Source organism: Eubalaena glacialis, chromosome 7 (assembly GCF_028564815.1).
Source record: "Eubalaena glacialis isolate mEubGla1 chromosome 7, mEubGla1.1.hap2.+ XY, whole genome shotgun sequence".
In the NCBI taxonomy this organism is placed as follows: Eukaryota; Metazoa; Chordata; class Mammalia; order Artiodactyla; family Balaenidae; genus Eubalaena; species Eubalaena glacialis.
Genome location: NC_083722.1, coordinates 121,011,159 through 121,029,446, shown reverse-complemented (window position 1 = coordinate 121,029,446; position 18,288 = coordinate 121,011,159).

Sequence of the window (18,288 nt, the reverse complement as noted above, 5' to 3'; positions counted from 1 at the left end):
TTTCAGGACACACCGTACACTTCTCAGAGTGGCTGTTGGCAATTTTACAGCCCGCCCATCAGCGTAGCAAGGCTCCCATGTCTCCATGGCCTGTCCTGCATTTCTGGTTTTTACACGTTTTTCAGCATGGCCCTTTTGACCGATGGCAAGCGAGCCTTGTTTGTAGCGCTGATTTGCCTTTCCGGCTTGCCTGGTTGGCCAAAAAGGGCGTATGCGTTTTTTCCCTGAATATATTCAGGGAAAAACGCATACGCCCTTTTTGGCCAAGGGCATCATTGTCAACGCTTTGCCGCTTTCATGTGCTTTCAAGGCGAGTCGAGTCCTGCCTCCTGAAACCTGTTTCCTGCAATTCTGCCTTGCTTTCCAATCCTCCTCGTTGCCTTCCCTCAAATATTTGTGGACGAGAGTTATCATTTATAACTCTGCCGGTTTGTGAGTTGCAGTGCCCTGAGCTCCATTTGTCAACTCGCTTTTTTGGGAGCTGGCCGCCAAAGCGCAGGATTGCTTCAGGCCGTATTCTGGTTCCGGGGGGCAGGCTGAGCCTGTGGTTCATTCTTCTTCCTGATGGGAAAATAGAGTGACCTGTGCCTGTCCCAACACCTAGAGCTGGTCTCTCATTGGTTCCCCCTCTTCCCGTTCATCCTCAGGCCAAATTGCGACCTGTCCGAAAACAGGAGGGTTAAAGGTGCTGATTCTCCAAGTAGGGAGATTGTTAGTCGAGCGGCTGGAATGGCGAACCCGAGCACAAGGAGAGGAGAGGATGAGGTGCGTTTGAGAAACCTTTCCCGATCACACGGCGTACCATCTTCTGGGTTTCCCACGCATGTTTTCGATGTAGGAAGATGCCCTTGAACCTGGAGATTTGGGACCCACGGCATGGGTACCACGCAGTATGACTTTAAAGGGTCTGCGTTTGCTCACCCAAGCTCACCAATCCTCTCAGCCCCAAGAGTGTCCAGCCTCATGTCTCATCCAGCTGTGGTCTAGATATGGTCAATCCAGGTTGCATCAGAGCCCCTGAACGGACTTTGTAAGAATTTCTCTCTCTTTCACTGTCTTTGTTTACGGGTTTTTTTTTAAGTAATCTATTTTTATAATGGGGTTTAGCTGCTTTTCACTGCTGTGTTTATGCCGCTTTACACCCTCTTGATTCACTTCCAGAGAGAGATCAATACATAGGTTTTAAGACTCTTACTAGTCAGATGTATTCTTGGGCGGTGAATAGGGGCTGTTGAGTCCAGTTACACTGAGCAGGGAGTAGGTCTTGTCTATTACATATTTGGCTTGTGGAACGGGATCTGAGCTAATTTCAAACCCTTGTTTTATGCATCACCCCACCTCACCTTTCCCGTTAAGCAGCCATAGTGTGTTTTCTAAATGTGTGACTCCTGTTCTGTTTTGTAATTCAGTTCAAGTGTAGCGATTTTGACATTCCCTCTCTCAGTGATATCTTAGGATAAGTGTCTTTTTCTCTGTGACTTTTTTCACTGAGAGTCATCGTACCTAAATCCACTCATCCAGCTGCTACTAGCCTTATGACATTGATTTCATGGCTGAGTGATATTCCATTGTGCCTAAGTACCCACAACTTCTTTATCCATTTTTCGCTTTCCCTGGGATATTGAAGGTGTACCGAAGTGGAGGTTCTTGGAAAACAGAGCAGCCCTAAACTTTGGGGTGCCTGTGTCTTGTTGATTTTTAGTTTCCCGATTTATACGCCCATGAGTGGAAGTGCCCTATGCTCTCTAAGCTGTGCTTATTACATGTTTCAGGACACAACCGTACACTTCTCCAGAGTGGCTGTTGGCAATTTACAGCCCGCCCATCAGCGTAGCAAGGCTCCCATGTCTCCATGGCCTGTCCTGCATTTCTGGTTTTTTACACGTTTTTCAGCATGGCCCTTTTGACCGATGGCAAGCGAGCCTTCTTTGTAGCGCTGATTTGCCTTTCCGGCTTGCCTGGTGGCCAAAAAGGGCGTATGCGTTTTTCCCTGAATATATTCAGGAAAAAACGCATACGCCCTTTTTGGCCAAGGGCATCATTGTCAACGCTTTGCCGCTTTTCATGTGCTTTCAAGGCGAGTCGAGTCTGCCTCCTGAAACCTGTTTCCTGCAATTCTGCCTTGCTTTCCAATCCTCCTCGTTGCCTTCCCTCAATATATTTGTGGATGAGAGTTATCATTTATAACTCTGCAGGTTTGTGAGTTGCAGTGCCCTGAGCTCCATTTGTCAACTCGCTTTATTGGGAGCTGGCCGCCAAAGCGCAGGATTGCTTCAGGCCGTATTCTGGTTCCGGGGGGCAGGCTGAGCCTGTGGTTCATTCTTCTTCCTGATGGGAAAATAGAGTGACCTGTGCCTGTCCCAACACCTAGAGCTGGTCTCTCACTGGTTTCCCCCTCTTCCCGTTCATCCTCAGGCCAAATTGCGACCTTTACGAAACAGGAGGTTAAAGGTGCTGATTCTCCAAGTAGGGAGATTGTTAGTCCAGCGGCTGAATGGCGAACCCGAGCAGAAGGAGAGGAGAGATGAGGTGCGTTTGAGAAACCTTTCCCGATCACACGGCGTACCATCTTCTGGGTTTCCCACGCATGTTTTCGATGTAGGAAGATGCCCTTGAACCTGGAGATTTGGGACCCACGGCATGGGTACCACGCAGTATGACTTTAAAGGGTCTGCGTTTGCTCACCCAAGCCCACCAATCCTCTCAGCCCCAAGAGTGTCCAGCCTCATGTCTCATCCAGCTGTGGGTCTAGATATGGTCAATCCAGGTTGCATCAGAGCCCCTGAACGGATTTTGTAAGAATTTCTCTCTCTTTCACTGTCTTTGTTTTATGGGGTTTTTTTTTAAGTAAATCTATTTTTATAATGGGGTTAGCTGCTTTTCACTGCTGTGTTTATGCCGCTTTACACCCTCTTGATTCACTTCCAGAGAGAGATCAATACATAGGTTTTAAGACTCTTACTAGTCAGATGTATTCTTGGGCGGTGAATAGGGGCTGTTGAGTCCAGTTCACTGAGCAGGGAGTAGGTCTTGTCTATTACATATTTGGCTTGTGGAACGGTATCTGAGCTAATTTCAAACCCTTGTTTTATGCATCACCCCACCTCACCTTTCCCGTTAAGCAGCCATAGTGTGTTTTCTAAATGTGTGACTCTGTTCTGTTTTGTAATTCAGTTCAAGTGTAGCGATTTTGACATTCCTCTCTCAGTGATATCTTAGGATAAGTGTCTTTTTCTCTGTGACTTATTTCACTGAGAGTCATCGTACCTAAATCCACTCATCCTGCTGCTACTAGCCTTATGACATTGATTTCATGGCTGAGTGATATTCCCATTGTGCCTAAGTACCACAACTTCTTTATTCCATTTTCGCTTTCCTGGGATATTGAAGGTGTACCGAAGTGGAGGTTCTTGGAAACAGAGCAGCCCTAAACTTTGGGGTGCCTGTGTCTTGTTGATTTTTAGGTTTCCCGATTTATACGCCCATGAGAGGAAGTGCCCTATGCTCTCTAAGCTGTGCTTATTACATGTTTCAGGACACACCGTACACTTCTCCAGAGTGGCTGTTGGCAATTTACAGCCCGCCCATCAGCGTAGCAAGGCTCCCATGTCTCCATGGCCTGTCCTGCATTTCTGGTTTTTTACACGTTTTTCAGCATGGCCCTTTTGACCGATGGCAAGCGAGCCTTCTTTGTAGCGCTGATTTGCCTTTCCGGCTTGCCTGGTTGGCCAAAAAGGGCGTATGCGTTTTTCCCTGAATATATTCAGGGAAAAACGCATACGCCCTTTTTGGCCAAGGGCATCATTGTCAACGCTTTGCCGCTTTTCATGTGCTTTCAAGGCGAGTCGAGTCTGCCTCCTGAAACCTGTTTCCTGCAATTCTGCCTTGCTTTCCAATCCTCCTCGTTGCCTTCCCTCAATATATTTGTGGACGAGAGTTATCATTTATAACTCTGCAGGTTTGTGAGTTGCAGTGCCCCTGAGCTCCATTTGTCAACTGGCTTTTTTGGAGCTGGCCGCCAAAGCGCAGGATTGCTTCAGGCCGTATTCTGGTTCCGGGGGGCAGGCTGAGCCTGTGGTTCATTCTTCTTCCTGATGGAAAATAGAGTGACCTGTGCCTGTCCCAACACCTAGAGCTGGTCTCTCACTGGTTCCCCCTCTTCCCGTTCATCCTCAGGCCAAATTGCGACCTTTACGAAACAGGAGGTTAAAGGTGCTGATTCTCCAAGTAGGGAGATTGTTAGTCGAGCGGCTGGAATGGCGAACCCGAGCACAAGGAGAGGAGAGATGAGGTGCGTTTGAGAAACCTTTCCCGATCACACGGCGTACCATCTTCTGGGTTTCCCACGCATGTTTTCGATGTAGGAAGATGCCCTTGAACCTGGAGATTTGGGACCCACGGCATGGGTACCACGCAGTATGACTTTAAAGGGTCTGCGTTTGCTCACCCAAGCTCACCATCCTCTCAGCCCCAAGAGTGTCCAGCCTCATGTCTCATCCAGCTGTGGGTCTAGATATGGTCAATCCAGGTTGCATCAGAGCCCCTGAACGGACTTTGTAAGAATTTCTCTCTCTTTCACTGTCTTTGTTTTACGGGGTTTTTTTTAAGTAATCTATTTTTATAATGGGGTTTAGCTGCTTTTCACTGCTGTGTTTATGCCGCTTTACAACCCTCTTGATTCACTTCCAGAGAGAGATCAATACATAGGTTTTAAGAGTCTTACTAGTCAGATATATTCTTGGGCGGTGAATAGGGGCTGTTGAGTCCAGTTCACTGAGCAGGGAGTAGGTCTTGTCTATTACATATTTGGCTTGTGGAACGGTATCTGAGCTAATTTCAAACCCTTGTTTTAGGCATCACCCCACCTCACCTTTCCCGTTAAGCAGCCATAGTGTGTTTTCTAAATGTGTGACTCTGTTCTGTTTTGTAATTCAGTTCAAGTGTAGCGATTTTGACATTCCCTCTATCAGTGATATCTTAGGATAAGTGTCTTTTTCTCTGTGACTTATTTCACTGAGAGTCATCGTACCTAATCCACTCATCCTGCTGCTACTAGCCTTATGACATTGATTTCATGGCTGAGTGATATTCCATTGTGCCTAAGTACCACAACTTCTTTATCCATTTTTCGCTTTCTGGGATATTGAAGGTGTACCGAAGTGGAGGTTCTTGGAAACAGAGCAGCCCTAAACTTTGGGGTGCCTGTGTCTTGTTGATTTTTAGGTTTCCCGATTTATACGCCCATGAGTGGAAGTGCCCTATGCTCTCTAAGCTGTGCTTATTACATGTTTCAGGACACACCGTACACTTCTCCAGAGTGGCTGTTGGCAATTTACAGCCGCCCATCAGCGTAGCAAGGCTCCCATGTCTCCATGGCCTGTCCTGCATTTCTGGTTTTTACACTTTTTTCAGCATGGCCCTTTTGACCGATGGCAAGCGAGACCTTCTTTGTAGCGCTGATTTGCCTTTCCGGCTTGCCTGGTTTGGCCAAAAAGGGCGTATGCGTTTTTCCCTGAATATATTCAGGGAAAAACGCATACGCCTTTTTGCCAAGGGCATCATTGTCAACGCTTTGCCGCTTTTCATGTGCTTTCAAGGCGAGTCGAGTCTGCCTCCTGAAACCTGTTTCCTGCAATTCTGCCTTGCTTTCCAATCCTCCTCGTTGCCTTCCCTCAATATATTTGTGGACGAGAGTTATCATTTATAACTCTGCAGGTTTGTGAGTTGCAGTGCCCCTGAGCTCCATTTGTCAACTGGCTTTTTTGGGAGCTGGCCGCCAAAGCGCAGGATTGCTTCGGGCCGTATTCTGGTTCCGGGGGGCAGGCTGAGCCTGTGGTTCATTCTTCTTCCTGATGGGAAAATAGAGTGACCTGTGCCTGTCCCAACACCTAGAGCTGGTCTCTCACTGGTTCCCCCTCTTCCCGTTCATCCTCAGGCCAAATTGCGACCTTTACGAAACAGGAGGTTAAAGGTGCTGATTCTCCAAGTAGGGAGATTGTTAGTCCAGTGGCTGGAATGGCGAACCCGAGCAGAAGGAGAGGAGAGATGAGGTGCGTTTGAGAAACCTTTCCCGATCACACGGCGTACCATCTTCTGGGTTTCCCATGCATGTTTTCGATGTAGGAAGATGCCCTTGAACCTGGAGATTTGGGACCCACGGCATGGGTACCACGCAGTATGACTTTAAAGGGTCTGCGTTTGCTCACCCAAGCCCACCAATCCTCTCAGCCCCAAGAGTGTCCAGCCTTATGTCTCATCCAGCTGTGGGTCTAGATATGGTCAATCCAGGTTGCATCAGAGCCCCTGAACGGATTTTGTAAGAATTTCTCTCTCTTTCACTGTCTTTGTTTTATGGGGTTTTTTTTTAAGTAATCTATTTTTATAATGGGGTTTAGCTGCTTTTCACTGCTGTGTTTATGCCGCTTTACACCCTCTTGATTCACTTCCAGAGAGAGATCAATACATAGGTTTTAAGACTCTTACTAGTCAGATATATTCTTGGGCGGTGAATAGGGGCTGTTGAGTCCAGTTCACTGAGCAGGGAATAGGTCTTGTCTATTACATATTTGGCTTGTGGAACGGTATCTGAGCTAATTTCAAACCCTTGTTTTATGCATCACCCCACCTCACCTTTCCCGTTAAGCAGCCATAGTGTGTTTTCTAAATGTGTGACTCTGTTCTGTTTTGTAATTCAGTTCAAGTGTAGCGATTTTGACATTCCCTCTCTCAGTGATATCTTAGGATAAGTGTCTTTTTCTCTGTGACTTTTTTCACTGAGAGTCATCGTACCTAAATCCACTCATCCTGCTGCTACTAGCCTTATGACATTGATTTCATGGCTGAGTGATATTCCCTTGTGCCTAAGTACCACAACTTCTTTATCCATTTTTCGCTTTCCTGGGATATTGAAGGTGTACCGAAGTGGAGGTTCTTGGAAACAGAGCAGCCCTAAACTTTGGGGTGCCTGTGTCTTGTTGATTTTTAGGTTTCCCGATTTATACGCCCATGAGTGGAAGTGCCCTATGCTCTCTAAGCTGTGCTTATTACATGTTTCAGGACACACCGTACACTTCTCCAGAGTGGCTGTTGGCAATTTACAGCCCGCCCATCAGCGTAGCAAGGCTCCCATGTCTCCATGGCCTGTCCTGCATTTCTGGTTTTTACACGTTTTTCAGCATGGCCCTTTTGACCGATGGCAAGCGAGCCTTCTTTGTAGCGCTGATTTGCCTTTCCGGCTTGCCTGGTTGGCCAAAAAGGGCGTATGCGTTTTTCCCTGAATATATTCAGGGAAAAACGCATACGCCCTTTTTGGCCAAGGGCATCATTGTCAACGCTTTGCCGCTTTTCATGTGCTTTCAAGGCGAGTCGAGTCTGCCTCCTGAAACCTGTTTCCTGCAATTCTGCCTTGCTTTCCAATCCTCCTCGTTGCCTTCCCTCAATATATTTGTGGACGAGAGTTATCATTTATAACTCTGCAGGTTTGTGAGTTGCAGTGCCCCTGAGCTCCATTTGTCAACTCGCTTTTTTGGGAGCTGGCCGCCAAAGCGCAGGATTGCTTCAGGCCGTATTCTGGTTCCGGGGGGCAGGCTGAGCCTGTGGTTCATTCTTCTTCCTGATGGGAAAATAGAGTGACCTGTGCCTGTCGCAACACCTAGAGCTGGTCTCTCACTGGTTCCCCCTCTTCCCGTTCATCCTCAGGCCAAATTGCGACCTTTACGAAACAGGAGGTTAAAGGTGCTGATTCTCCAAGTAGGGAGATTGTTAGTCGAGCGGCTGGAATGGCGAACCCGAGCAGAAGGAGAGGAGAGATGAGGTGCGTTTGAGAAACCTTTCCCGATCACACGGCGTACCATCTTCTGGGTTTCCCATGCATGTTTTCGATGTAGGAAGATGCCCTTGAACCTGGAGATTTGGGACCCACGGCATGGGTACCACGCAGTATGACTTTAAAGGGTCTGCGTTTGCTCACCCAAGCCCACCAATCCTCTCAGCCCCAAGAGTGTCCAGCCTTATGTCTCATCCAGCTGTGGGTCTAGATATGGTCAATCCAGGTTGCATCAGAGCCCCTGAACGGATTTTGTAAGAATTTCTCTCTCTTTCACTGTCTTTGTTTTATGGGGTTTTTTTTTAAGTAATCTATTTTTATAATGGGGTTTAGCTGCTTTTCACTGCTGTGTTTATGCCGCTTTACACCCTCTTGATTCACTTCCAGAGAGAGATCAATACATAGGTTTTAAGACTCTTACTAGTCAGATGTATTCTTGGGCGGTGAATAGGGGCTGTTGAGTCCAGTTCACTGAGCAGGGAGTAGGTCTTGTCTATTACATATTTGGCTTGTGGAACGGTATCTGAGCTAATTTCAAACCCTTGTTTTAGGCATCACCCCACCTCACCTTTCCCGTTAAGCAGCCATAGTGTGTTTTCTAAATGTGTGACTCTGTTCTGTTTTGTAATTCAGTTCAAGTGTAGCGATTTTGACATTCCCTCTCTCAGTGATATCTTAGGATAAGTGTCTTTTTCTCTGTGACTTTTTTCACTGAGAGTCATCGTACCTAAATCCACTCATCCTGCTGCTACTAGCCTTATGACATTGATTTCATGGCTGAGTGATATTCCATTGTGCCTAAGTACCACAACTTCTTTATCCATTTTTCGCTTTCCTGGGATATTGAAGGTGTACCGAAGTGGAGGTTCTTGGAAACAGAGCAGCCCTAAACTTTGGGGTGCCTGTGTCTTGTTGATTTTTAGGTTTCCCGATTTATACGCCCATGAGTGGAAGTGCCCTATGCTCTCTAAGCTGTGCTTATTACATGTTTCAGGACACACCGTACACTTCTCCAGAGTGGCTGTTGGCAATTTACAGCCCGCCCATCAGCGTAGCAAGGCTCCCATGTCTCCATGGCCTGTCCTGCATTTCTGGTTTTTACACGTTTTTCAGCATGGCCCTTTTGACCGATTGCAAGCGAGCCTTCTTTGTAGCGCTGATTTGCCTTTCCGGCTTGCCTGGTTGGCCAAAAAGGGCGTATGCGTTTTTCCCTGAATATATTCAGGGAAAAACGCATACGCCCTTTTTGGCCAAGGGCATCATTGTCAACGCTTTGCCGCTTTTCATGTGCTTTCAAGGCGAGTCGAGTCTGCCTCCTGAAACCTGTTTCCTGCAATTCTGCCTTGCTTTCCAATCCTCCTCGTTGCCTTCCCTCAATATATTTGTGGACGAGAGTTATCATTTATAACTCTGCAGGTTTGTGAGTTGCAGTGCCCCTGAGCTCCATTTGTCAACTCGCTTTTTTGGGAGCTGGCCGCCAAAGCGCAGGATTGCTTCGGGCCGTATTCTGGTTCCGGGGGGCAGGCTGAGCCTGTGGTTCATTCTTCTTCCTGATGGGAAAATAGAGTGACCTGTGCCTGTCCCAACACCTAGAGCTGGTCTCTCACTGGTTCCCCCTCTTCCCGTTCATCCTCAGGCCAAATTGCGACCTTTACGAAACAGGAGGTTAAAGGTGCTGATTCTCCAAGTAGGGAGATTGTTAGTCCAGCGGCTGGAATTGCAAACCCGAGCAGAAGGAGAGGAGAGATGAGGTGCGTTTGAGAAACCTTTCCCGATCACACGGCGTACCATCTTCTGGGTTTCCCATGCATGTTTTCGATGTAGGAAGATGCCCTTGAACCTGGAGATTTGGGACCCACGGCATGGGTACCACGCAGTATGACTTTAAAGGGTCTGCGTTTGCTCACCCAAGCCCACCAATCCTCTCAGCCCCAAGAGTGTCCAGCCTCATGTCTCATCCAGCTGTGGGTCTAGATATGGTCAATCCAGGTTGCATCAGAGCCCCTGAACGGATTTTGTAAGAATTTCTCTCTCTTTCACTGTCTTTGTTTTATGGGGTTTTTTTTTAAGTAATCTATTTTTATAATGGGGTTTAGCTGCTTTTCACTGCTGTGTTTATGCCGCTTTACACCCTCTTGATTCACTTCCAGAGAGAGATCAATACATAGGTTTTAAGACTCTTACTAGTCAGATGTATTCTTGGGCGGTGAATAGGGGCTGTTGAGTCCAGTTCACTGAGCAGGGAGTAGGTCTTGTCTATTACATATTTGGCTTGTGGAACGGTATCTGAGCTAATTTCAAACCCTTGTTTTATGCATCACCCCACCTCACCTTTCCCGTTAAGCAGCCATAGTGTGTTTTCTAAATGTGTGACTCTGTTCTGTTTTGTAATTCAGTTCAAGTGTAGCGATTTTGACATTCCCTCTCTCAGTGATATCTTAGGATAAGTGTCTTTTTCTCTGTGACTTTTTTCACTGAGAGTCATCGTACCTAAATCCACTCATCCTGCTGCTACTAGCCTTATGACATTGATTTCATGGCTGAGTGATATTCCATTGTGCCTAAGTACCACAACTTCTTTATCCATTTTTCGCTTTCCTGGGATATTGAAGGTGTACCGAAGTGGAGGTTCTTGGAAACAGAGCAGCCCTAAACTTTGGGGTGCCTGTGTCTTGTTGATTTTTAGGTTTCCCGATTTATACGCCCATGAGTGGAAGTGCCCTATGCTCTCTAAGCTGTGCTTATTACATGTTTCAGGACACACCGTACACTTCTCCAGAGTGGCTGTTGGCAATTTACAGCCCGCCCATCAGCGTAGCAAGGCTCCCATGTCTCCATGGCCTGTCCTGCATTTCTGGTTTTTACACGTTTTTCAGCATGGCCCTTTTGACCGATTGCAAGCGAGCCTTCTTTGTAGCGCTGATTTGCCTTTCCGGCTTGCCTGGTTGGCCAAAAAGGGCGTATGCGTTTTTCCCTGAATATATTCAGGGAAAAACGCATACGCCCTTTTTGGCCAAGGGCATCATTGTCAACGCTTTGCCGCTTTTCATGTGCTTTCAAGGCGAGTCGAGTCTGCCTCCTGAAACCTGTTTCCTGCAATTCTGCCTTGCTTTCCAATCCTCCTCGTTGCCTTCCCTCAATATATTTGTGGACGAGAGTTATCATTTATAACTCTGCAGGTTTGTGAGTTGCAGTGCCCCTGAGCTCCATTTGTCAACTCGCTTTTTTGGGAGCTGGCCGCCAAAGCGCAGGATTGCTTCGGGCCGTATTCTGGTTCCGGGGGGCAGGCTGAGCCTGTGGTTCATTCTTCTTCCTGATGGGAAAATAGAGTGACCTGTGCCTGTCCCAACACCTAGAGCTGGTCTCTCACTGGTTCCCCCTCTTCCCGTTCATCCTCAGGCCAAATTGCGACCTTTACGAAACAGGAGGTTAAAGGTGCTGATTCTCCAAGTAGGGAGATTGTTAGTCCAGCGGCTGGAATTGCAAACCCGAGCAGAAGGAGAGGAGAGATGAGGTGCGTTTGAGAAACCTTTCCCGATCACACGGCGTACCATCTTCTGGGTTTCCCATGCATGTTTTCGATGTAGGAAGATGCCCTTGAACCTGGAGATTTGGGACCCACGGCATGGGTACCACGCAGTATGACTTTAAAGGGTCTGCGTTTGCTCACCCAAGCCCACCAATCCTCTCAGCCCCAAGAGTGTCCAGCCTCATGTCTCATCCAGCTGTGGGTCTAGATATGGTCAATCCAGGTTGCATCAGAGCCCCTGAACGGATTTTGTAAGAATTTCTCTCTCTTTCACTGTCTTTGTTTTATGGGGTTTTTTTTTAAGTAATCTATTTTTATAATGGGGTTTAGCTGCTTTTCACTGCTGTGTTTATGCCGCTTTACACCCTCTTGATTCACTTCCAGAGAGAGATCAATACATAGGTTTTAAGACTCTTACTAGTCAGATGTATTCTTGGGCGGTGAATAGGGGCTGTTGAGTCCAGTTCACTGAGCAGGGAGTAGGTCTTGTCTATTACATATTTGGCTTGTGGAACGGTATCTGAGCTAATTTCAAACCCTTGTTTTATGCATCACCCCACCTCACCTTTCCCGTTAAGCAGCCATAGTGTGTTTTCTAAATGTGTGACTCTGTTCTGTTTTGTAATTCAGTTCAAGTGTAGCGATTTTGACATTCCCTCTCTCAGTGATATCTTAGGATAAGTGTCTTTTTCTCTGTGACTTTTTTCACTGAGAGTCATCGTACCTAAATCCACTCATCCTGCTGCTACTAGCCTTATGACATTGATTTCATGGCTGAGTGATATTCCATTGTGCCTAAGTACCACAACTTCTTTATCCATTTTTCGCTTTCCTGGGATATTGAAGGTGTACCGAAGTGGAGGTTCTTGGAAACAGAGCAGCCCTAAACTTTGGGGTGCCTGTGTCTTGTTGATTTTTAGGTTTCCCGATTTATACGCCCATGAGTGGAAGTGCCCTATGCTCTCTAAGCTGTGCTTATTACATGTTTCAGGACACACCGTACACTTCTCCAGAGTGGCTGTTGGCAATTTACAGCCCGCCCATCAGCGTAGCAAGGCTCCCATGTCTCCATGGCCTGTCCTGCATTTCTGGTTTTTACACTTTTTTCAGCATGGCCCTTTTGACCGATGGCAAGCGAGACTTCTTTGTAGCGCTGATTTGCCTTTCCGGCTTGCCTGGTTGGCTAAAAAGGGCGTATGCGTTTTTCCCTGAATATATTCAGGGAAAAACGCATACGCCCTTTTTGGCCAAGGGCATCATTGTCAACGCTTTGCCGCTTTTCATGTGCTTTCAAGGCGAGTCGAGTCTGCCTCCTGAAACCTGTTTCCTGCAATTCTGCCTTGCTTTCCAATCCTCCTCGTTGCCTTCCCTCAATATATTTGTGGACGAGAGTTATCATTTATAACTCTGCAGGTTTGTGAGTTGCAGTGCCCCTGAGCTCCATTTGTCAACTCGCTTTTTTGGGAGCTGGCCGCCAAAGCGCAGGATTGCTTCAGGCCGTATTCTGGTTCCGGGGGGCAGGCTGAGCCTGTGGTTCATTCTTCTTCCTGATGGGAAAATAGAGTGACCTGTGCCTGTCCCAACACCTAGAGCTGGTCTCTCACTGGTTCCCCCTCTTCCCGTTCATCCTCAGGCCAAATTGCGACCTTTACGAAACAGGAGGTTAAAGGTGCTGATTCTCCAAGTAGGGAGATTGTTAGTCGAGCGGCTGGAATGGCGAACCCGAGCAGAAGGAGAGGAGAGATGAGGTGCGTTTGAGAAACCTTTCCCGATCACACGGCGTACCATCTTCTGGGTTTCCCATGCATGTTTTCGATGTAGGAAGATGCCCTTGAACCTGGAGATTTGGGACCCACGGCATGGGTACCACGCAGTATGACTTTAAAGGGTCTGCGTTTGCTCACCCAAGCCCACCAATCCTCTCAGCCCCAAGAGTGTCCAGCCTTATGTCTCATCCAGCTGTGGGTCTAGATATGGTCAATCCAGGTTGCATCAGAGCCCCTGAACGGATTTTGTAAGAATTTCTCTCTCTTTCACTGTCTTTGTTTTATGGGGTTTTTTTTTAAGTAATCTATTTTTATAATGGGGTTTAGCTGCTTTTCACTGCTGTGTTTATGCCGCTTTACACCCTCTTGATTCACTTCCAGAGAGAGATCAATACATAGGTTTTAAGACTCTTACTAGTCAGATGTATTCTTGGGCGGTGAATAGGGGCTGTTGAGTCCAGTTCACTGAGCAGGGAGTAGGTCTTGTCTATTACATATTTGGCTTGTGGAACGGTATCTGAGCTAATTTCAAACCCTTGTTTTAGGCATCACCCCACCTCACCTTTCCCGTTAAGCAGCCATAGTGTGTTTTCTAAATGTGTGACTCTGTTCTGTTTTGTAATTCAGTTCAAGTGTAGCGATTTTGACATTCCCTCTCTCAGTGATATCTTAGGATAAGTGTCTTTTTCTCTGTGACTTTTTTCACTGAGAGTCATCGTACCTAAATCCACTCATCCTGCTGCTACTAGCCTTATGACATTGATTTCATGGCTGAGTGATATTCCATTGTGCCTAAGTACCACAACTTCTTTATCCATTTTTCGCTTTCCTGGGATATTGAAGGTGTACCGAAGTGGAGGTTCTTGGAAACAGAGCAGCCCTAAACTTTGGGGTGCCTGTGTCTTGTTGATTTTTAGGTTTCCCGATTTATACGCCCATGAGTGGAAGTGCCCTATGCTCTCTAAGCTGTGCTTATTACATGTTTCAGGACACACCGTACACTTCTCCAGAGTGGCTGTTGGCAATTTACAGCCCGCCCATCAGCGTAGCAAGGCTCCCATGTCTCCATGGCCTGTCCTGCATTTCTGGTTTTTACACGTTTTTCAGCATGGCCCTTTTGACCGATTGCAAGCGAGCCTTCTTTGTAGCGCTGATTTGCCTTTCCGGCTTGCCTGGTTGGCCAAAAAGGGCGTATGCGTTTTTCCCTGAATATATTCAGGGAAAAACGCATACGCCCTTTTTGGCCAAGGGCATCATTGTCAACGCTTTGCCGCTTTTCATGTGCTTTCAAGGCGAGTCGAGTCTGCCTCCTGAAACCTGTTTCCTGCAATTCTGCCTTGCTTTCCAATCCTCCTCGTTGCCTTCCCTCAATATATTTGTGGACGAGAGTTATCATTTATAACTCTGCAGGTTTGTGAGTTGCAGTGCCCCTGAGCTCCATTTGTCAACTCGCTTTTTTGGGAGCTGGCCGCCAAAGCGCAGGATTGCTTCAGGCCGTATTCTGGTTCCGGGGGGCAGGCTGAGCCTGTGGTTCATTCTTCTTCCTGATGGGAAAATAGAGTGACCTGTGCCTGTCCCAACACCTAGAGCTGGTCTCTCACTGGTTCCCCCTCTTCCCGTTCATCCTCAGGCCAAATTGCGACCTTTACGAAACAGGAGGTTAAAGGTGCTGATTCTCCAAGTACGGAGATTTTTAGTCCAGCGGCTGGAATGGCGAACCCGAGCAGAAGGAGAGGACAGATGAGGTGCGTTTGAGAAACCTTTCCCGATCACACGGCGTACCATCTTCTGGGTTTCCCATGCATGTTTTCGATGTAGGAAGATGCCCTTGAACCTGGAGATTTGGGACCCACGGCATGGGTACCACGCAGTATGACTTTAAAGGGTCTGCGTTTGCTCACCCAAGCCCACCAATCCTCTCAGCCCCAAGAGTGTCCAGCCTTATGTCTCATCCAGCTGTGGGTCTAGATATGGTCAATCCAGGTTGCATCAGAGCCCCTGAACGGATTTTGTAAGAATTTCTCTCTCTTTCACTGTCTTTGTTTTATGGGTTTTTTTTTTAAGTAATCTATTTTTATAATGGGGTTTAGCTGCTTTTCACTGCTGTGTTTATGCCGCTTTACACCCTCTTGATTCACTTCCAGAGAGAGATCAATACATAGGTTTTAAGACTCTTACTAGTCAGATGTATTCTTGGGCGGTGAATAGGGGCTGTTGAGTCCAGTTCACTGAGCAGGGAGTAGGTCTTGTCTATTACATATTTGGCTTGTGGAACGGTATCTGAGCTAATTTCAAACCCTTGTTTTATGCATCACCCCACCTCACCTTTCCCGTTAAGCAGCCATAGTGTGTTTTCTAAATGTGTGACTCTGTTCTGTTTTGTAATTCAGTTCAAGTGTAGCGATTTTGACATTCCCTCTCTCAGTGATATCTTAGGATAAGTGTCTTTTTCTCTGTGACTTTTTTCACTGAGAGTCATCGTACCTAAATCCACTCATCCTGCTGCTACTAGCCTTATGACATTGATTTCATGGCTGAGTGATATTCCATTGTGCCTAAGTACCACAACTTCTTTATCCATTTTTCGCTTTCCTGGGATATTGAAGGTGTACCGAAGTGGAGGTTCTTGGAAACAGAGCAGCCCTAAACTTTGGGGTGCCTGTGTCTTGTTGATTTTTAGGTTTCCCGATTTATACGCCCATGAGTGGAAGTGCCCTATGCTCTCTAAGCTGTGCTTATTACATGTTTCAGGACACACCGTACACTTCTCCAGAGTGGCTGTTGGCAATTTACAGCCCGCCCATCAGCGTAGCAAGGCTCCCATGTCTCCATGGCCTGTCCTGCATTTCTGGTTTTTACACGTTTTTCAGCATGGCCCTTTTGACCGATGGCAAGCGAGCCTTCTTTGTAGCGCTGATTTGCCTTTCCGGCTTGCCTGGTTGGCCAAAAAGGGCGTATGCGTTTTTCCCTGAATATATTCAGGGAAAAACGCATACGCCCTTTTTGGCCAAGGGCATCATTGTCAACGCTTTGCCGCTTTTCATGTGCTTTCAAGGCGAGTCGAGTCTGCCTCCTGAAACCTGTTTCCTGCAATTCTGCCTTGCTTTCCAATCCTCCTCGTTGCCTTCCCTCAATATATTTGTGGACGAGAGTTATCATTTATAACTCTGCAGGTTTGTGAGTTGCAGTGCCCCTGAGCTCCATTTGTCAACTCGCTTTTTTGGGAGCTGGCCGCCAAAGCGCAGGATTGCTTCAGGCCGTATTCTGGTTCCGGGGGGCAGGCTGAGCCTGTGGTTCATTCTTCTTCCTGATGGGAAAATAGAGTGACCTGTGCCTGTCCCAACACCTAGAGCTGGTCTCTCACTGGTTCCCCCTCTTCCCGTTCATCCTCAGGCCAAATTGCGACCTTTACGAAACAGGAGGTTAAAGGTGCTGATTCTCCAAGTAGGGAGATTGTTAGTCCAGCCGCTGGAATGGCGAACCCGAGCAGAAGGAGAGGAGAGATGAGGTGCGTTTGAGAAACCTTTCCCCATCACACGGCGTACCATCTTCTGGGTTTCCCATGCATGTTTTCGATGTAGGAAGATGCCCTTGAACCTGGAGATTTGGGACCCACGGCATGGGTACCACGCAGTATGACTTTAAAGGGTCTGCGTTTGCTCACCCAAGCCCACCAATCCTCTCAGCCCCAAGAGTGTCCAGCCTTATGTCTCATCCAGCTGTGGGTCTAGATATGGTCAATCCAGGTTGCATCAGAGCCCCTGAACGGATTTTGTAAGAATTTCTCTCTCTTTCACTGTCTTTGTTTTATGGGGTTTTTTTTTAAGTAATCTATTTTTATAATGGGGTTTAGCTGCTTTTCACTGCTGTGTTTATGCCGCTTTACACCCTCTTGATTCACTTCCAGAGAGAGATCAATACATAGGTTTTAAGACTCTTACTAGTCAGATGTATTCTTGGGCGGTGAATAGGGGCTGTTGAGTCCAGTTCACTGAGCAGGGAGTAGGTCTTGTCTATTACATATTTGGCTTGTGGAACGGTATCTGAGCTAATTTCAAACCCTTGTTTTAGGCATCACCCCACCTCACCTTTCCCGTTAAGCAGCCATAGTGTGTTTTCTAAATGTGTGACTCTGTTCTGTTTTGTAATTCAGTTCAAGTGTAGCGATTTTGACATTCCCTCTCTCAGTGATATCTTAGGATAAGTGTCTTTTTCTCTGTGACTTTTTTCACTGAGAGTCATCGTACCTAAATCCACTCATCCTGCTGCTACTAGCCTTATGACATTGATTTCATGGCTGAGTGATATTCCATTGTGCCTAAGTACCACAACTTCTTTATCCATTTTTCGCTTTCCTGGGATATTGAAGGTGTACCGAAGTGGAGGTTCTTGGAAACAGAGCAGCCCTAAACTTTGGGGTGCCTGTGTCTTGTTGATTTTTAGGTTTCCCGATTTATACGCCCATGAGTGGAAGTGCCCTATGCTCTCTAAGCTGTGCTTATTACATGTTTCAGGACACACCGTACACTTCTCCAGAGTGGCTGTTGGCAATTTACAGCCCGCCCATCAGCGTAGCAAGGCTCCCATGTCTCCATGGCCTGTCCTGCATTTCTGGTTTTTACACGTTTTTCAGCATGGCCCTTTTGACCGATTGCAAGCGAGCCTTCTTTGTAGCGCTGATTTGCCTTTCCGGCTTGCCTGGTTGGCCAAAAAGGGCGTATGCGTTTTTCCCTGAATATATTCAGGGAAAAACGCATACGCCCTTTTTGGCCAAGGGCATCATTGTCAACGCTTTGCCGCTTTTCATGTGCTTTCAAGGCGAGTCGAGTCTGCCTCCTGAAACCTGTTTCCTGCAATTCTGCCTTGCTTTCCAATCCTCCTCGTTGCCTTCCCTCAATATATTTGTGGACGAGAGTTATCATTTATAACTCTGCAGGTTTGTGAGTTGCAGTGCCCCTGAGCTCCATTTGTCAACTCGCTTTTTTGGGAGCTGGCCGCCAAAGCGCAGGATTGCTTCGGGCCGTATTCTGGTTCCGGGGGGCAGGCTGAGCCTGTGGTTCATTCTTCTTCCTGATGGGAAAATAGAGTGACCTGTGCCTGTCCCAACACCTAGAGCTGGTCTCTCACTGGTTCCCCCTCTTCCCGTTCATCCTCAGGCCAAATTGCGA